The sequence below is a fragment of the Choloepus didactylus genome, chromosome 6 (genome assembly GCF_015220235.1).
Source record: "Choloepus didactylus isolate mChoDid1 chromosome 6, mChoDid1.pri, whole genome shotgun sequence".
In the NCBI taxonomy this organism is placed as follows: domain Eukaryota; kingdom Metazoa; phylum Chordata; class Mammalia; order Pilosa; family Megalonychidae; genus Choloepus; species Choloepus didactylus.
The window spans coordinates 9,541,716-9,558,726 of record NC_051312.1 but is presented as its reverse complement, the minus strand read 5'-3'; positions in this window follow the sequence as shown (position 1 = coordinate 9,558,726).

Below are 17,011 nucleotides of genomic sequence, written 5' to 3'. Positions count from 1 at the left end.
TTGGCTTATACACATCTTCGTGGTTCTTCATGTGCTCTATGATTTTCTGTTGGCTTCAGGACATTTGCTTACCTTGCTAAGATTATTTTGGGAAATGCAGGGTTATTTGAGCATTTATATATAATTTGGCAGAGCTATAGCTTGCTGGAGTGCACTTCCCCAAACTTACCAGCAGATGTCGCTTTTAAGCCACCTCTTACTCTCAAGCCAGCTTCCCCCCAACTTCTCCTGTGCATTTGAGTGTTGTCCAAACTGGGTGGGAATCCAATTAGTGCACCAGTTCTCCATGTCCACTGGGGACTGCCTGCCATGGGGATGTGATGTGGGCCTAGTGCAGTTTGGCAGGGAATTCGCTCAAGGACACCCTCCAGCTCAAATGTGCCCCACTCCCTGTCTGCCATGCAGCTGTGAGCCTTTAGGGTGTGGGAGAGGTGCTTGGTGCTTCCATGTGGCACCCACTTCTATCCCTACTTCACCTGTGCACCCCCCAGACTTCCACAGGGGAGAGTAAATGTGGTCAATACTTGTCCACTGCCTCCTGGGTTCCCTCTTGGGAGCTCCTGGCCATGTGACTGTGGAGGATCACCTCCTCAGCTAACTGCCAAGGAGGGTGCATGGGAGTGGAGAGCTGCTGCTCACTGTGTTGCCTCGCAGCTGTCTCACCACTGCCAGCCCTGGGAGGTGGTCCCAGCCAAACCAACTCACCCTGTCCCTCTAGATTCATTCTTTCTGTCTTTCCATCCATGTCCCTACCAGGTACTATGGCCACTCACACCCCAAAACCACAGTCTTGGGCAACTTCCAGCCCCCCTCTAGTTTCTTTCACAAAGGAGAACCCACTCTGCCTCACTCACTTCACCATCTTCCTGAAATTCTGTCTTTGTCTTTGAGAGATATTTTTGCTGGGTATACAATTCTATGCTGACAGTTTTTTTTTTTCTTTCAGGACTTTAAATATATTGCCTGTGCCAGTTTGAATGTATTATGTCCCCCAAATGCCATTATCTTTGATGTAACCTTGTTTGGTCAGGAAATGTATTGGTGTTGATTGGTTTGGAGACTTTTGATTGGATGTTTCCATGGAGATGTGATTCAATCAACTGTGGACAAGAACTTTGGTTGGATAATTTCCATGGAGGTGTTGCCCCACCCATTCAGGGTGGGTCTGAATTGAATTGCTGGAGCACTATATAAGGTCAGACAGAAGGAGCAAGTTTGCTACAGCCAAGAGGGATGCTTTGAAGAATGCACAGAAGCTGAGAGAGTGGCTGCAGATAAGAGAGAGTTTGAAGATGGCAATTGAAAGCAGACTTGCTCCGGAGAAGCTGAGAGAGGACAAATATCCCAAGTTCAACTAAGAGTGGCATTTTTGAGGAACTGCAGCCTGGAGAGGAATGTCCTGGGAGAAAGCCATTTTGAACCCAGAACTTTGGAGCAGATGCCAGTCACATGCCTTCCCAGCTAACAGAGGTTTTCTGGACACCATTGGCCATCCTCCAGTGAAGGTACCCGATTGCTATTGTGTTACCTTGGACACTTTATGGCCTTAAGACTGTAACTGTGTAACCAAATAAACCCCCTTTTTAAAAAGTCAAATCATCTCTGGTGTTTTGCATTCTGGCAGCATTAGCAAACTAGAACAGATTTTGGTACCAGAGAAGTGGGGTGGTGGTGGTGCTGAGTTTGCAAATACCAAAAATGTTGGAGCAGCTTTTTAAATGGATAAGGGGAAGATTGTGGAAGAACTGTGAGATGCTTGATGGAGAAGGCCTAAACTGCTTTGAAGAGTCTATTTGTGAGAACCTAAGATGGTGACTGGGAGAGACAGGGCAAAAAAACACCTCCATTAAAAATACTAGATAAAAGCCAGGAAGTGACCCAGAATACAAGTTCCAGCGATGCACCAGCTGGACAAGGTCTGCTAAATCCACAGGGACTGTGCACTTGGTGAAACTGGGAGTCTGTGTTCTGAAATGAGTGAGTAAGCCAGTTGAATGTCTGGAGGCCATGATGTGGTGTGGGGAAACCATGGGTTGGTGTTTGGAGGCAGACTAGCTCTTTTTTTAAAAAAACCTAAAGGTGGTGGCAGATACAGCAGCGAGAACCACACAGTGAAGCATTATAGGAATAGGCTGTGCAAATGCCTCAATATCTGGCATGGAAGATAGCCTTTCATGCACTGGCTGCTAATTGTCTTGAAGCAAGGCAGGCAGAGGTGAGCCCAAAGGGGAAAATAACCATGTCCCTTGCAGCCATCTTCCTGGCAGGCTGGGAATGTTCCTGCCTGGTGCAGGAACCACAGACCAGAGCTGCACCAAAATACCCAGTGCAACGGGAAGTGTTTCCAGCAACACACACATGCCACAATATTGGGCATGGACAGTAGCCTTTCACACACCCACAGCTAATTGTCCCAGAGCTAGGAAGGTGGAGCTGTGCAAAAAGGGGGAAATTAATGTGCCCTATACAGCCATCCTTACAGCAGGCTAGGAATGCCCTTACACAGCCCAGCAGCCCAGAACTTTCCTTGAGGGATGGCATGAACTTGTGACATAGCACAACCTTCCCTCAGCAGAGGCCCTAGAAGAGCATGGCTTGGAAGATGGGCCCACTTGGAAATCCCAGGGACCATATGCTAATACCAAGGACTTGTGGGTCAGCAGCAGAGACAATTTGTGGTGAGACTGACATGAAGGTTTAGACTCTTGCAACAGCCTTAAGTCTCCAGGAATACCTGGGAGGTTTGATTATTAAGGCTGCCCTCCCTCCCTAACTGCTCAGACACACACCCCACATTCAGGGTGGACTGCACCAAGAGCACACCCAAACTTGGTACACCAATTGGAACCCACAAGAATCAGACCCCCATACACCACAAAGACAGAGTTGGGGGGAACTGACTTGAGGGGAATAGGTGACTCACAGATGCCATCTGCTGGTTAGAGAAAGTGTAATCCACCAAGCTGTAAATCTGACAAATTAGAGATTAGGCTTTGAATAATCCTACATATCCTAAAAAAACCCTACCAAGTAAAGCAAATGCCAAGAGGCCAAAAAGCAACAGAAAAATTTTAAAGTATATGAAAAAAGCTAGGTGATATGGATAACCCAAACACAAACATTCAGATTAAAAGATCAGAGGAGACACAGTGCCTGGAGCAATTAATCAAAGAACTAAAGACAAACAACAAGAGCATGACACAGGATATAAAGGACATGAAGAAGACCCTAGAGAGCATAAAGAAGAAACTGCAAGAGTAAATAAAAAAATAGATGATCTTCTGGAAATAAAAGAAATCATTGACCAAATTAAAAAGATTCTGGATACTCATAGTACAAGACTAGAGGAAGCTGAACAACAAATCAGTGACCTCAAGGGCCACAGAATGGAAAATGAAAGAACAAAAGAAAGAATGGGGAAAAAATTGAAAAAATCAAAATGGACCTAAGGGATATGATAGATAAAATAAAATGTCCAAGATGGCAGAGTGGTGGGGTATATGTTTTAGTTACTCCTCCAGGGAAGTAGGTAGAAAGCCAGGAACTGTGTGGACTGGACACCACAGAGCAATCTGACTTTGGGCACACTTCATACAACACTCATGAACACGTCAAACTGCTGAGATCAGTGAAATCTGTAAGTTTTTCCAGCCACGGTACCCATGCCCCTCCCTGCCAGGCTCAGTCCCATGGGAGGAGGGGCCATCAGTGCTAGGAATGAGAAGGGAGAACTGCAGTGGCAGCTCTTATCGGAAACTCATTCTACTGATCCAAATTCCAATCATAGATAGACTGAGACCAGACACTGGAGAATCTGGGAGCAACCAGCCCAGCAGAGAAGAGATAGGGATAGCAAAAACATCAAGAAAAACCCAAAAATAAAAGCGGAGGCTTTTTGGAGTTCTGGTGAACATAGAAAAGGGAAGGGCAGAGCTCAGGCCCTGAGGCTGATATGCAAATCCAGAAGAAAAACCGATCTCTGTGCCCCCTGGACCTTTCCTTAATGGCCCTAATTGCTTTGTCTCTTAGCATTTCAATAACCCATTAGATCTGTGAGGAGAGCCCTTTTTTTTTTTTTAATCTTTTTTTCTTTCTCTAAAACAACTACTGTAAGAAGCCCAATACAGAAAGCCTCAAGGACTTGCAATTTGGGCAGGTCAAGACAAGAACAGAACTAAGAGAGCTCTGAGACAAAAGGCAATAATCCAGTGGCTGAGAAAATTCACTAAACACAACAACTTCCCAAGAAAAGGGGGGGCGTCCTCTCACAGCCATCATCCTGATGGACAGGGAACACTTCTGCCCGTCACTGGCCCCATAACCCAGAGCTGCCCCAGACAACCCAGTGTGAAAGAAGTGCTTCCAATAACACACACACACCACAAAATTGAATGTGGACATTAGCCTTCCCTGTACCCTCAGCTGGTTGTCCCAGAGTTGGGAAGGTGGAGCAGTGTGAATTAACATGCCTCATTCAGCCATCCTTTCAGCAGACTGGGAGCCTCTCTACACAGCCCTGCAGCCCAGAACCACCCTGGGGGGATGGCACCCACCTGTGACATAGCACAGTCATCCTGCAACAGAGGACCTGGGGGTGTACAGCCAGGAAGAGGAACACAATCGCAAGTCTCAGGGGCCATACGCAATACCAAGGACTTGTGGGTCAGTGGCAGAGACAAACTGTGGCAGGACTGATCTGAAGGATTAGACTATTGCAGCAGCTTTAAAACTCCAGGAACACCAGGGAAATTTGATTGTTAGAGCCAACCCCCCTCCCTGACCGACCAGAAACATGCCCCATATACACGGCGGGCAACTCCAACTACATACGCAAGCTTGGTACACCAATTGGACCCCGCAAGTCTCACTCCCCCACTCACCACAAAGACAAAGCAGGGGAGAACTGGATTGAGGGGAACAGGTGGCTCATGGATGTGACCTGCTGGTTAGTTAGAGAGTGTACTCCACAAAGCTGTAGATCTGACAAATTAGAGATAAGGATTTCAATTGGTCTACAAATCCTAAAAGAACCCTATCAAGTTAAGCAAATGCCAAGAGGCCAAAAACAACAGAAAATTGTGAAGCATATGAAAAAACCAGATGATATGGATAACCCAAGCCCAAGCACCCAAATCAAAAGATCAGAGGAGACACAGTACCTGGAGCAATTAATCAAAGAACTAAAGATGAATGATGAGAGCATGGCACAGGATATAAAGGACATGAAGAAGACCATGGCACAGGATATAAAGGACATCAAGAAGACCCTAGAAGAGCATAAAGAAGACATTGCAAGAGTAAATAAAAAAATAGATGATCTTATGGAAATTAAAGAAACTGTTGACCAAATTAAAAAGATTCTGGATACTCATAATACAAGGCTAGAGGAAGTTGAACAAACAACCCAGTGTGAAAGAAGTGCTTCCAATAACACACACACACCACAAAATTGGGTGTGGACATTAGCCTTCCCTGCACCCTCAGCTGGTTGTCCCAGAGTTGGGAAGGTGGAGCAGTGTGAATTAACACGCCTCATTCAGCCATCCTTTCAGCAGACTGGGAGCCTCTCTACACAGCCCTGCAGCCCAGAACCACCCTGGGGGGGATGGCACCCACCTGTGACATAGCACAGTCACTGATTAGGTGACCTGGAAGATGACAGATTGGAAAATGAAAGGACAAAAGAAAGAATGGGGAAAATAATTGAAAAAATTGAAATGGACCTCAGGGATATGATAGATAATATAAAATGTCCAAATATAAGACCCATTGGTGTTCCAGAAGGGGAAGAGAATGGTAAAGGTCTAGGAAGAGCATTCAAAGAAATTGTTGGGGAAACTTCCCAAATCTTCTAAACACCATAAATACACAAATCATAAATGCCCAGCTAACTCCAAATAGAATACATCCAAATAAACACACTCTGAGACATATTCTGATCACACTGTCAAATATGGAAGAGAAGGAGCAAGTTCTGAGAGCAGCAAGAGAAAAGCAATTCACCACATACAAAGGAAACAGCATAAGACCAAGTAGTGACTACTCAGCAGCCACCATGGAGGTGAGAAGGCAGTGGCATGAGATATTTAAAACTCTGAGAGAGAAAACTTTCCAACCAAGAATACTTTATCCAGCAAAACTCTCCTTCAAATTTGAGGGAGAGCTTAAATTTTTCACAGACAAACAAATGCTGAGAGACTTTGCTAATAAAAGATCTGCCCCACTTCAGATACTAAAGGGAGCCCTACTGACCGAGAAACAAAGAAAGGAGAGAGAGATAGAGAGAAAGGTTCAGTACTAAAGAGATTTAATATTGGTTCATTAAAGGACAATAAGAGAGAGAGGGAAAAAATATATCTGACAAACATAAACCAAAGGATAGGATGGTTGATTCAAGAAATGCCTTCACAGTAATAACATTGAATGTAAATGGATTAAACTCCCCAATTAAAATATATAGATTGGCATAATGGATCAAAAAATATGAACCATCAGTATGTTGCATACAAGAGACTCATCTTAGACACAGTGACACAAAGAAATTGAAAGTGAAAGGATGGAAAAAATATTTCATGCAAGCTACAGCCAAAAGAAAGTAGGAGTAGCAATATTAATCTCAGATAAAATAGACTTCAAATTCAAGGATGTTAGGAGAGACAAAGAAGGCCACTACAAACTAATAAAAGGGGCAATTCAACAAGAAGAAATAACAATCATAAATGTTCATGCACCCAATCATGGTGACACAAAATACATGAGACAAACACTGTCAAAACTAAAGGAAGCAATGGAAGTTTCCACAATAATTGTGGGAGACTTCAACACATCACTCTCTCCTATAGATAGATCAACCAGACAGAAGAGCAATAAGGAAATTGAAAACCTAAACAATCTGATAAATGAATTTGATTTAACAGGCAGAAAAAAAAAAAAAGAAAATTACAACCCAGATCACCAGGATACACATTCTTCTCTAGTGACCATGGAACTTTCTCCATAATAGACCATATGCTGAGACATAAAACAAGCCTCAATAGATTTAAAAATTGATATTATTCAAAGCACATTCTCTGACCACAATGGAATACAATTAAAAGCCAATAACCATCAGAGACTTAGAAAATTCACAAACACCTGGAGTTTAAACAACACACTCCTGAAACAAATGGTTTATAATGTAGAATGTAGGGGAACTAGTGACAGAGAGCAATTGGTGAAGGGGGAATGATAAACCAGTAAGAACAAACAATCTATCATGGGTAAGTTTAATGTTCTGGGAATGCCCGGGAATGACTATGATTTGTTAATTTCTGGTGGGTGTGGTGGGAACAAGTTCACAGAAATGTTGCTATATTGGGTTATTTTTTTAGGGTAGAGTAGGAACGTGTTGGACTCCCTTGTTAAGGTTTGTTTGAAGTGTTTTTTTTAATTGTATGTTTTTAAAAATTTTTTATATAGTTGATTTAAAGAAAAAGAGTTAATTAAAAAAAAAAACAATGAAAAAAAATATGCAGAACCCCCTTGAGGGGCTGGTGGATAATACAGGGGTGTTGAGCTCCCCCACCTCGATGGTTGCCGATGTTCTCACAGACATACGGGACTGGTGGTTTGATGGGCTGAGCCCTCTACCATAGGACTTGCCCTTGGAAGACTGCTGCTGCAAAGGAGAGGCTAGGCCTCCCTACAATTGTGCCTAAGAACCTCCTCCCAAATGCCTCTTTGTTGCTCAGATGTGGCCCTCTCTCTCTAGCTAAGCCAGCTTGGCAGGTGAAATCACTGCGCTCCCCACTATGTGGGATCTGACACCCAGGGGAGTGAATCCCCCTGGCAATATGGTATATAACTCCTGGGGAGGAATCTAGGCCCAGCACTGTGGGATGGAGAACATCTTCTTGACCAAAAGGGGGATGTGAAAGGAAATGAATTAAGCTTCAGTGGCAGAGAGATTCCAAAAGGAGCCAAGAGGTCACTCTGGTGGGCACTCTTATGCACAATATAGACAACCCTTTTTAGGTTCTAATGAATTGAATAGCTAGCAGTAAACACCTGAAACTATCAAACTGAAACCCAGAACCCATGAATCTTAAAGATGATTGTATAAAAATGTAGCTTATGAGGGGTGACACTGATTGGGAAAGCCATATGGACCATACTCCCCTTTGTCGCATGTGTGGATGGATAAGTAGAAAAATGGAGGAAGGAAAAAAAAAGGAGATAAAGGCGCCCAGTGTTCTTTTTTACTTCAATTGTTCTTTTTCACTTTAATTTTTATTCTTATTATTTTTCTGAGTGTGGTAATGAAATTGTCAAAAATTAATTTTGGTGATAATGGTACTGTAAACAATTGAATGTATTCTTTATTTTGTATGACTGCATGATATGTGAATATATTTCAATAAATATGAATATAAAAAATTTAAAAATAAAAATTTTTTTAAAAGAGTCTATTTGTGAAAATAAAGACTAAATATATTTCTGATGAGGCCTTGAACAGACATGACAGATGTGTTATTACAAACTGGAAGAAAGGTGATTCTTGTTTTAAAGTGGCAGAGAATTTGGCAAAAATGAGTCCTGGTGTTGGATGGAAGACAGAATTTGAAAATGATGACCTGGAATATCTAGCTGATGAGATCTCCAAGCAAAATATAGAAGTAGCCTGGTTTTTACTAGCAGCTTATAGTAAAATATGAGAGGACAGAGATAAGCTGAGAAATGAACTCATGGTTTCAAAGAAACCAGAAATTGATGGCCTGAAAAACTGGGCTTCCAGGAGGTGAAACCCCAAAAGCTACAGCCCAACATGAGGATGAAACTAAACAGGGAACCCAGCTGCCACTTCAGTATAAGCCAAGATTGTACTGAAAGGATAAGCAGAAAGGATTTATGGAAAGTCCTAAAGTCCTATTGTATGATGGCTTTGACCCCTGTGTGCTTCATGTGAATCTGACAGAATTTTTGTGAGCTCTTTACAGACAGAGCCACTGCAGTTGGGACTGGAGGAGACAGACAAGGAACAAATTGAAGGAAAAATTTCTTCAAAGACAGAAAGGCTGAAAGAGTGGAATGGCCCACACACATAGAAAGGGTGAGTTTGCCCTGGAGGTCGAGGAGAGCCTGGCTTCCACCCCACTGTTCTGAAGGGGTTGAGTGTGTACCCTGGAGACAGAAGGGAATCTGGGTGCTGCCCCAATGTTTGAGGAGGGTGGATTCGAGAAGGTGGTCTCTCCAATGTGTGGATAAATTGAAGCACTCACCCAGCATTTGGAGAGGAAAGGGCTGCTGCAAAGGCCCTTAGGAAGGGTTAGACTCCTGCTCTCAAGCCCCAAGGTTATAACATCATTCTGTTAAGTACTCTCAGACTTTGAAATCTAACAGTGTTTGCCCTGTGGGTTTTAGGAACTGCTTTGGTCCTGTTAATCCTGTTTTCCTTTCAGTTTCTCCTTATGGCAATGGGAATGCTTATCCTATGACTGTCCCTCCTTTGTATATTGGAAGTACATAACTTGTTCTAAGTTTCACATGTCCACAGCTGGAGGGGAATTTTTTTTTTTTACAGACCATGATTGTAACTGATTTTGATGGGATCTCGTACTTACCTATTGTTACTAAAATGATTTAAGTTTTTGTGATATTGTGATGGGATGAATGTATTTTGTATATGGAAAGATCATGTCATTTTGGGGTCCAGGGGGTGGAATCTGCCAGTTTGAATGTATTATGTTCCCCAAAACACCATTATCTTTGATGTAATCTTGTTTGGGCATGAAATGTATTGGTGTTGATTGGGTTGGAGACTTTAGATCCGATGTTTCCATGAAGATGTGATTCAATCAATTGTGGACAAGATGTTTGGTTGGATAATTTCCATGGAGGTGTTGCTCCACCCATTCAGGGTGGGTCTGAATTGAATTACTGGAGCACTATATAAGCTCAGACAGAAACAGAAAGCTTGCTACAGCCAAGAGGGACACTTTGAAGGATGCACAGAAGGTGAGAGAGTAGTTGCAGATAAGAGACAGTTTGAAGATGGCCTTTGAAAGTAGACTTTTGCTCTGGAGAAGCTAAGAGAGGACAAACGCCCCAAGAGCAACTAAGAGTGACATTTTTGAGGAACTGCAGCCTAGGGATAAACATCCTGGGGGAAAGCTACTTTGAACCCAGAACTTTGGAGCAGATGCCAGCCATGTGCCTTCACAGCTTACAGAGGTTTCCAGACACCATTGGCCATCCTCCAGTGAAGGTACCCGATTGCTGATGTGTTACCTTGGACACTTTATGGCCTTAATACTCTAACTGTGTAACCAAATAAACCACCTTTTATAAAAGTCAATCCGTCTCTGGTGTTTTGCATTCTGGCAGTATTAGCAAGCTAGAACATTGCCCCACTGTCTTCTGGCTTGCATTGTTACCAAGAAGTAATCTGCTGTCATCCTTGTCTTCACTCCTCTGTATGTGACATGTTTATTTTTTCTGGTTGCTTTTAATCTTTTCTTTTTTAAAATTAACTCTTTTTAATAAATTAGCTATTAACTATATCAAACATTTAAAAAAACATACAATAAAAAAGCATTTCAGACAAACCAGATCGAGGGAGTAAGAAAAAGACAACCAATCTAAAATAACTACTTTACTTCCAACATGTTCCTACTCTACCCCAAGAAAATAACCTAATAGCAAAATTTCTGTGAACTTGTTCCGACCATACCCACCAGAAATTAACAAACTGATTTTGATGGGATTCTGTACTTACCTAGTCATTCTTGGGCATTTCCAGAACATTAAATTTACCCATGATAGATTATGTGTTCTTATTGGGTTATTGTTTACCCCTTCATTAATTGCTCTTTGTGATGGTTGGGTTAATGTGTCAACTTGGCTAGGTGGCCTAGCTGTCTGGTCAAGCAGGCACTGGCCTGAGGATTGCTGTGAGGCTATTTGAGGCTGGTTGGTTTGTCAGATCATCAGTCAATTGACTGCAGCTGACTGATGACTCATCAAGGGGCGTGCTTCCACAGTGAGAGAATGCAATTGGCTGGATTTGGTCCGGGTGATCAGTTGGAGGCTTATAAGCCAGATGGTTAGAGAACCTTCACTTCTTCTTCAGCTGCTCAGTGAAGCTTTTCCTGGGGAGCTCGTCGAAGTTGCCAGTTCATTTCCTGAGGAGTTCGTCAAAGTTGTCGGTTCGTTTCCTGAGGAGTTCGTCAAAGTTGCTGGTTCGTTTCCTGAGGAGTTCGTCAAAGTTGTCGGTTCGTTTCCCGAGGAGTTCGTCGGACGTCTTCCTTGGAGTTGACAGCTTGTTGACGGCTCTGCAGAATTTGGACTTGTGCGCTCCCGCAGTTGCGTGAATCACTTTTACAATTTGATAATAAGAGACATCTCTCATTGATTCTGTTTCCAAGGAGAACCCTAACTAATAAACTCTTTAACACTAGTTCCCCTACATTCTACACTATAAACATTTATTTTACGTTTCTCAATGTTCACATTAGTGGAAAGCATATAATATTTCTCTTTTTGTGCCTGGCTTATTTCACTCAGCATTATGTCTTCAAGGTTCATCCATGTTGTCATATGTTTCAGGACCTTGTTCCTTCTTACTGCTGCATAGTATTCTGTCGTGTGTATAGACCACATTTTATTTATCCCCTCATCTGTTGAAGGACATTTGGGTTGCTTCCATCTCTTGGCAATTGTGAGTGATGCTGCTATGAATGTTGGCGTGCAGATATGTGTTCATGTCACTGCTTTCAGATCTTCCAGGTATATACCGAGAAGTACAATTGCTGGATCAAAGGGTAACTCTATATCTAGTTTTCTAAGGAACTGCCAGACTGACTTCCAGAGTGGCTGAATGATTATACAGTTCCACCAGCAATGAATAAGAGTTCAAATTTCTCCACATCCTCTCCAACATTTGTAGTTTCCTGTTTGTTTAATGGCAGCCATTCTAATTGGTGTGAAATGGTATCTTGTGGTCTTAATTTGCATCTCTCTAATAGCTAGTGAAGCCGAACATTTTTTCATGTGTTTCTTGGCCATTTGTATTTCCTCTTCAGAGAAGTGTCTTTTCATATCTTTTGCCCATTTTATAATTGGGCTGTCTGTACCATTGTCACTGAATTGTAGGATTTCTTTATATATGCAAGATATCAGTCTTTTGTCAGATACATGGTTTCCAAAATTTTTTCCCCATTGAGTTGGCTGCCTCTTCCTTTTTGACAAATTCCTTTGAGCTACAGAAACTTCTGAACTTGAGGAGTTCCCATTTATCTATTTTTTTCTTTTGTTGCTTGTGCTTTGGGTGTAAGGTCTAGGAAGTGGCTGCCTAATACAAAGTCTTGAAGATGTTTCCCTATATTATCTTCTAGGAGTTTTATGGTACTTTCTTTTATATTGAGGTCTTTGATCCACTTTAAGTTAATTTTTGTGTTGGGTGTGAGATAGGGATCCTGTTTCATTCTTTTGGATATGGATATACAACTCTCAGCCCCATTTGTTGAAAAGACTGTTATGTCCCAGTTCAGTGACTTTAGGGGCCTTATCAAAGATCAGTCAGCCATAGATCTGGGGTCTATCTCCTAATTCTCAATTTGATTCCATTCATCAATATGTCTACCTTTGTGCCAGTACCATACTGTTTTGACTACTGCGGCTTTATAATAAGCTTCAAATTCAGGGAGTGTAAGTCCTCCCAGTTTGTTTTTGTTTTTTAGAGTGTTTTTAGCAATTCGAGGCATCTTTCCTTTCCAAATAAATTTGATAACTAGCTTTTCCAAGTCTGCAAAGTAGGTTGTTGGAAGTTTGATTTGGATAGCATGGAATCTGTAGACGAGTTTGGGTGGAATTGACATCTTAAAGACATTTAGCCTTCCTATCCATGAACATGGAATATTTTTCCATCTTTTAAGGTCCCTTTCTATTTCTTTTAGTGGAGTCATGTAGTTTTCTTTGTATAGGTCTTTTACATCTTTGGTTAAGTTTATTTCTAGGTTCTTGATTTTTTTAGTTGCTATTGAAAATGATATCTTTTTCTTGAGTGTCTCTTGACTTTGTTCATTTCTAGTATATAGAAACATTACTGACTTATGTGCATTAATCTTGTATTCCACTACTTTGAAAATTTGTTTATTAGCTCTAGTAGCTGTATCATCTATTTCTCAGGGTTTTCCAGATATAAGATCAGATCATCTGCAAATAATGACAGTTTTACTTCCTCCTTTCCAGTTTGGATGCCTTTTATTTCTTTGCCTTGCTGGATTGCCCTGGCCAGCACTTCTAGCACAATGTTGAATAGCAGTGGTGACAGTGGGCTTCCTTTTCTCATTCCTGATCTTAGAGGGAAGGCTTTCAGTCTCTCACCATTGAGTACTATGCTAGCTGTGGATTTTTCATATATGCCCTTTATCATATTGAAGAAGTTTCCTTCAATTCCTACCTTTTGAAGTGTTTTTATCAAAAAGAGATGTTGGATTTTGTCGAATGCTTTTTCAACATCTATTGAGAGGATCATTTGATTTTTTTCTCTTGATTTGTTAATGTGTTATAATACACTGATTTTTTTGTTGAACCATCTTTGCATGCCTGGAATGAACCCCACTTGGTCATGGTGTATAATTTTTTTAAATGTGTCTTTGGATTCGATTTGCAACTATTTTGTTGAGAATTTTTGCCTCTATATTCATTAGGGAGATTGGCCAGTAGTTTTCCTTTTACTGTAGCATCTTTGCCTGGTTTTGGTATTAGACTGATATTAGCTTCATAAAATGTATTAGTTAGTATTCCATTTTATTCAATGTTTCAAAAGACTTTAAGTAAGATTGGTGTCAGTTCTTTCTGGAAAGTTTGGTAGAATTCCCTTGTGAAGCCATCTGGCCCTGGGCATTTGTGGGAAGATTTTTGATGACTGATTGGATCTCTTCGCTTGTGATGGGTTGATTGAGGTCTTCTGTTTCTTCTCTGGTCAGTCTAGGTTGTTCATATGTTTCCAGGAAATTGTCCATTTCCTCTACATTATCCAGTTTGTTGGCATACAGTTGTTCATAGTATCCTCATAATTTTTTAAATTTCTTCAGGATGCACAGTAATGTCACCTTTCTCATTCATTATTTTGTTTATATGGGTCTTCTCTCTTTTTGATTTTTTCAGTCTCACTAGGGGCTTGCCAATCTTGTTGATCTTCTCAAAGAACCAACTTTTGGTGTCATTTATTCTCTCTATTGTTTTTTTTTTTTTTTTTTTTTTTTCCCTATGTAATTTATTTCTGCTTTAATCCTTGTTATTTCTTTTCATCTACTTGGTTTAGGATTGGTTTGCTGTTCATATTCTAGCTTCTTCACTTGTTCCATTAGTTCTTTGATTTTAGCTCTTTCTTCCTTTTTGATGTATGCATTTAGTGCTATAAATTTCCCCTTCAGTACCACTTTTGCTGCATCCCATAAGTTTTGATATGTTGTGTTCTCATTTTCATTCATCTCTCTATATTTTGACATTTCTCTTGCTATTTCTTTTTTTAAATTTTATTTTGAAATAAATTCAAAGTTATAGGAACCATTGCAAAAACAATACAAACCCCATACACAGAACTCCAGCATACCCTTACCCCCTCCCCCGATACCCCAATCCACCAACTTTAACATGCTGTCACACCACTCTTTCCCTCCCTCCCTCCCTCCCTCCCTATCATCCATCATCTATTGCTCTGTCTTCTGAACATATGAGAGCAAGCTGCACACATCCTTGAACAAACACTATAATTCACATATACAATTACCATGAACAAGAACATTCTTTTATGCAATCCCATTAAATGCAGCTAAGAAGTACAAGAGATTGAACACTGATAAAAGCTTACATTCTATATTTCCTTTTTTTTTTCCTGATGTCTCAACTGTGTCCCTGTGAGCCTCCTGTCCTCCATCCTCAGATCCCATGCAAGATCATCCTTGGCATTCAATTGTCATCTATTCAGACTGTCTTTTTTTTTCTCAATTGCAGAAACATATATACAGCCTAAATCTTCCCATTCCACCCCCTCTCTAGCATTCCATTAGTGAGATAAATCACATTTAGAATGTTGCAATGCTATCTCCCTCCCACCATCCATTACTAGAAATTTCCCTTCACCTCAAACAGCAACTCTACACTCATTTCTTAACTCCCCATTGCCGCTTCCCTCATGTCTCTTAATCCATACTCTACTTTTCATCTCTATGGTCATATTCTCTGATAATTTCTTTGTGTTTACTGTGGGGCTTAAAATTAACCTCTTAAATCCGTAACAATCTTGTTTTTCTTTGATACCAACTGAACTTCAATAGGACACATAAATTATGTTCCCATACTTCTCCATTCCCCCACCTTTATACAGTTCTTGTCAAAAATTACATATTTTACATTGAGTTCAAAACCACTGATTTGTCATTAGAGTTTGTGTATTTTATATCATGTAGGAAGTAAATAGTGGAGTTACAATTAAAAAAATATTGACTTCTATTTGTATTCCATTGTGGTCAGAGAATGTGCTTTGAATATATTCATTTTTTTTAAATTTATTAAGGCTTGTTTTATATCTCAGCTTATGGTCCATTCTGGAGAAAAATCTGTGATCACTAGAGAAAAATGAGTGTCCTGGTGATTTGGGATGTAGGGTTCTATATATATCTGTTAAAATTCTCTATATCTCTTTCTCCTTTCTTTGTTTCTCTGTTGGTAGGGCTCTCTTTAGTATCTGAAGTAGGGCATGTCTTTTATTAGCAAAGTCTCTCAGCATTTGTTTGTGAAAATTTTAAGCTCTCCCTCAAATTTGAAGGAGAGTTTTGCTGGATAAAGTATTCTTGGTTGGAAATTTTTCTCTCTCAGAATTTTAAATATGTCATGCCACTGCCTTCTCACCTCCGTGGTGGCCACTGAGTAGTCACTACTTACTCTTATGCTGTTTCCTTTGTAAGGGGTGAATTACTTTTCTCTTGCTGCTTTCAGAACTTGCTCCTTCTCTTCAGTATTTGACAATCTGATCAGAGTATGTCTTGGAATGGATTTATTTGGATTTATTCTATTTATAGTTCACTGGGCATTTATGCTTTCTGTATTTATGTTGTTTACAATGTTTGGGAAGTTTCCCCCCAAAATTTCTTTGAATACTCTTTCTAGACCTTTACCCTTCTCTTCCCCTTCTGGAACACCAATATTTGGATGTTTTATATTGTCTATCATATCCCTGAAGTTCTTTTCAATTTTTGATTTTTTTCCCCATTCTTTCTTTTGTTCTTTCATTTTCCATTCTGTCATCTTCCAGGTCACTGATTCATTGTTCAATTTCCTCTAGTCTTGTACTATGAGTATCCAGAATCTTTTAAATTTGGTCAACAGTTTCTTTTATTTCCATTTGCTCCTTTATTTATTTACTCTTGCAATTTCTTCTTTATGCTCTTCTAGGGTCTTCTTCATGTCCTCTATATCCTGTGCCATGCTCTCATTGTTTGTCTTTAGTTCTTTGATTAATTGCTCCAAATACTGTGTCTCCCCTGATCTTTTGAATTGGGTGTGTGGGTTTCGGTTATTCATATCATCTGTTTTTTTCATATGCTTTAAAATTTTCTGTTGTTTTTGACCTCTCAGCATTTGCTTAACTTGATAGTGTTCTTTTAGGATATGTAGGCTGGTTCAAAGACTTATCTCTAATTTGTCAGATCTACAGCTTCGTGGAGTACACTTTCTCTGACTAACCAGAGGGTGGCATCTGCAAGCCACCTTTTCCCCTCAAGCCAGTTCTCCCCAACTTTGTCTTTGTAGTGCGTGGGAGTGTGAGTCTTGTGGGGGTACATTTGATGCACCAAGTTTGCATGTGTTGCTGGTGCTGCCCACCCTGAATGTGGGCATGTGTCTGAGTGGTTGGGGAGGGAGGGTGGCTTTAATAATCAAATCTCCCAGGTGTTCCTGGAGACTTAAAGCTGTTGCAATAGTCTAATCCTTCAGTTCAGTCTTGCCACAGTTTGTCTCTGCTGCTGAC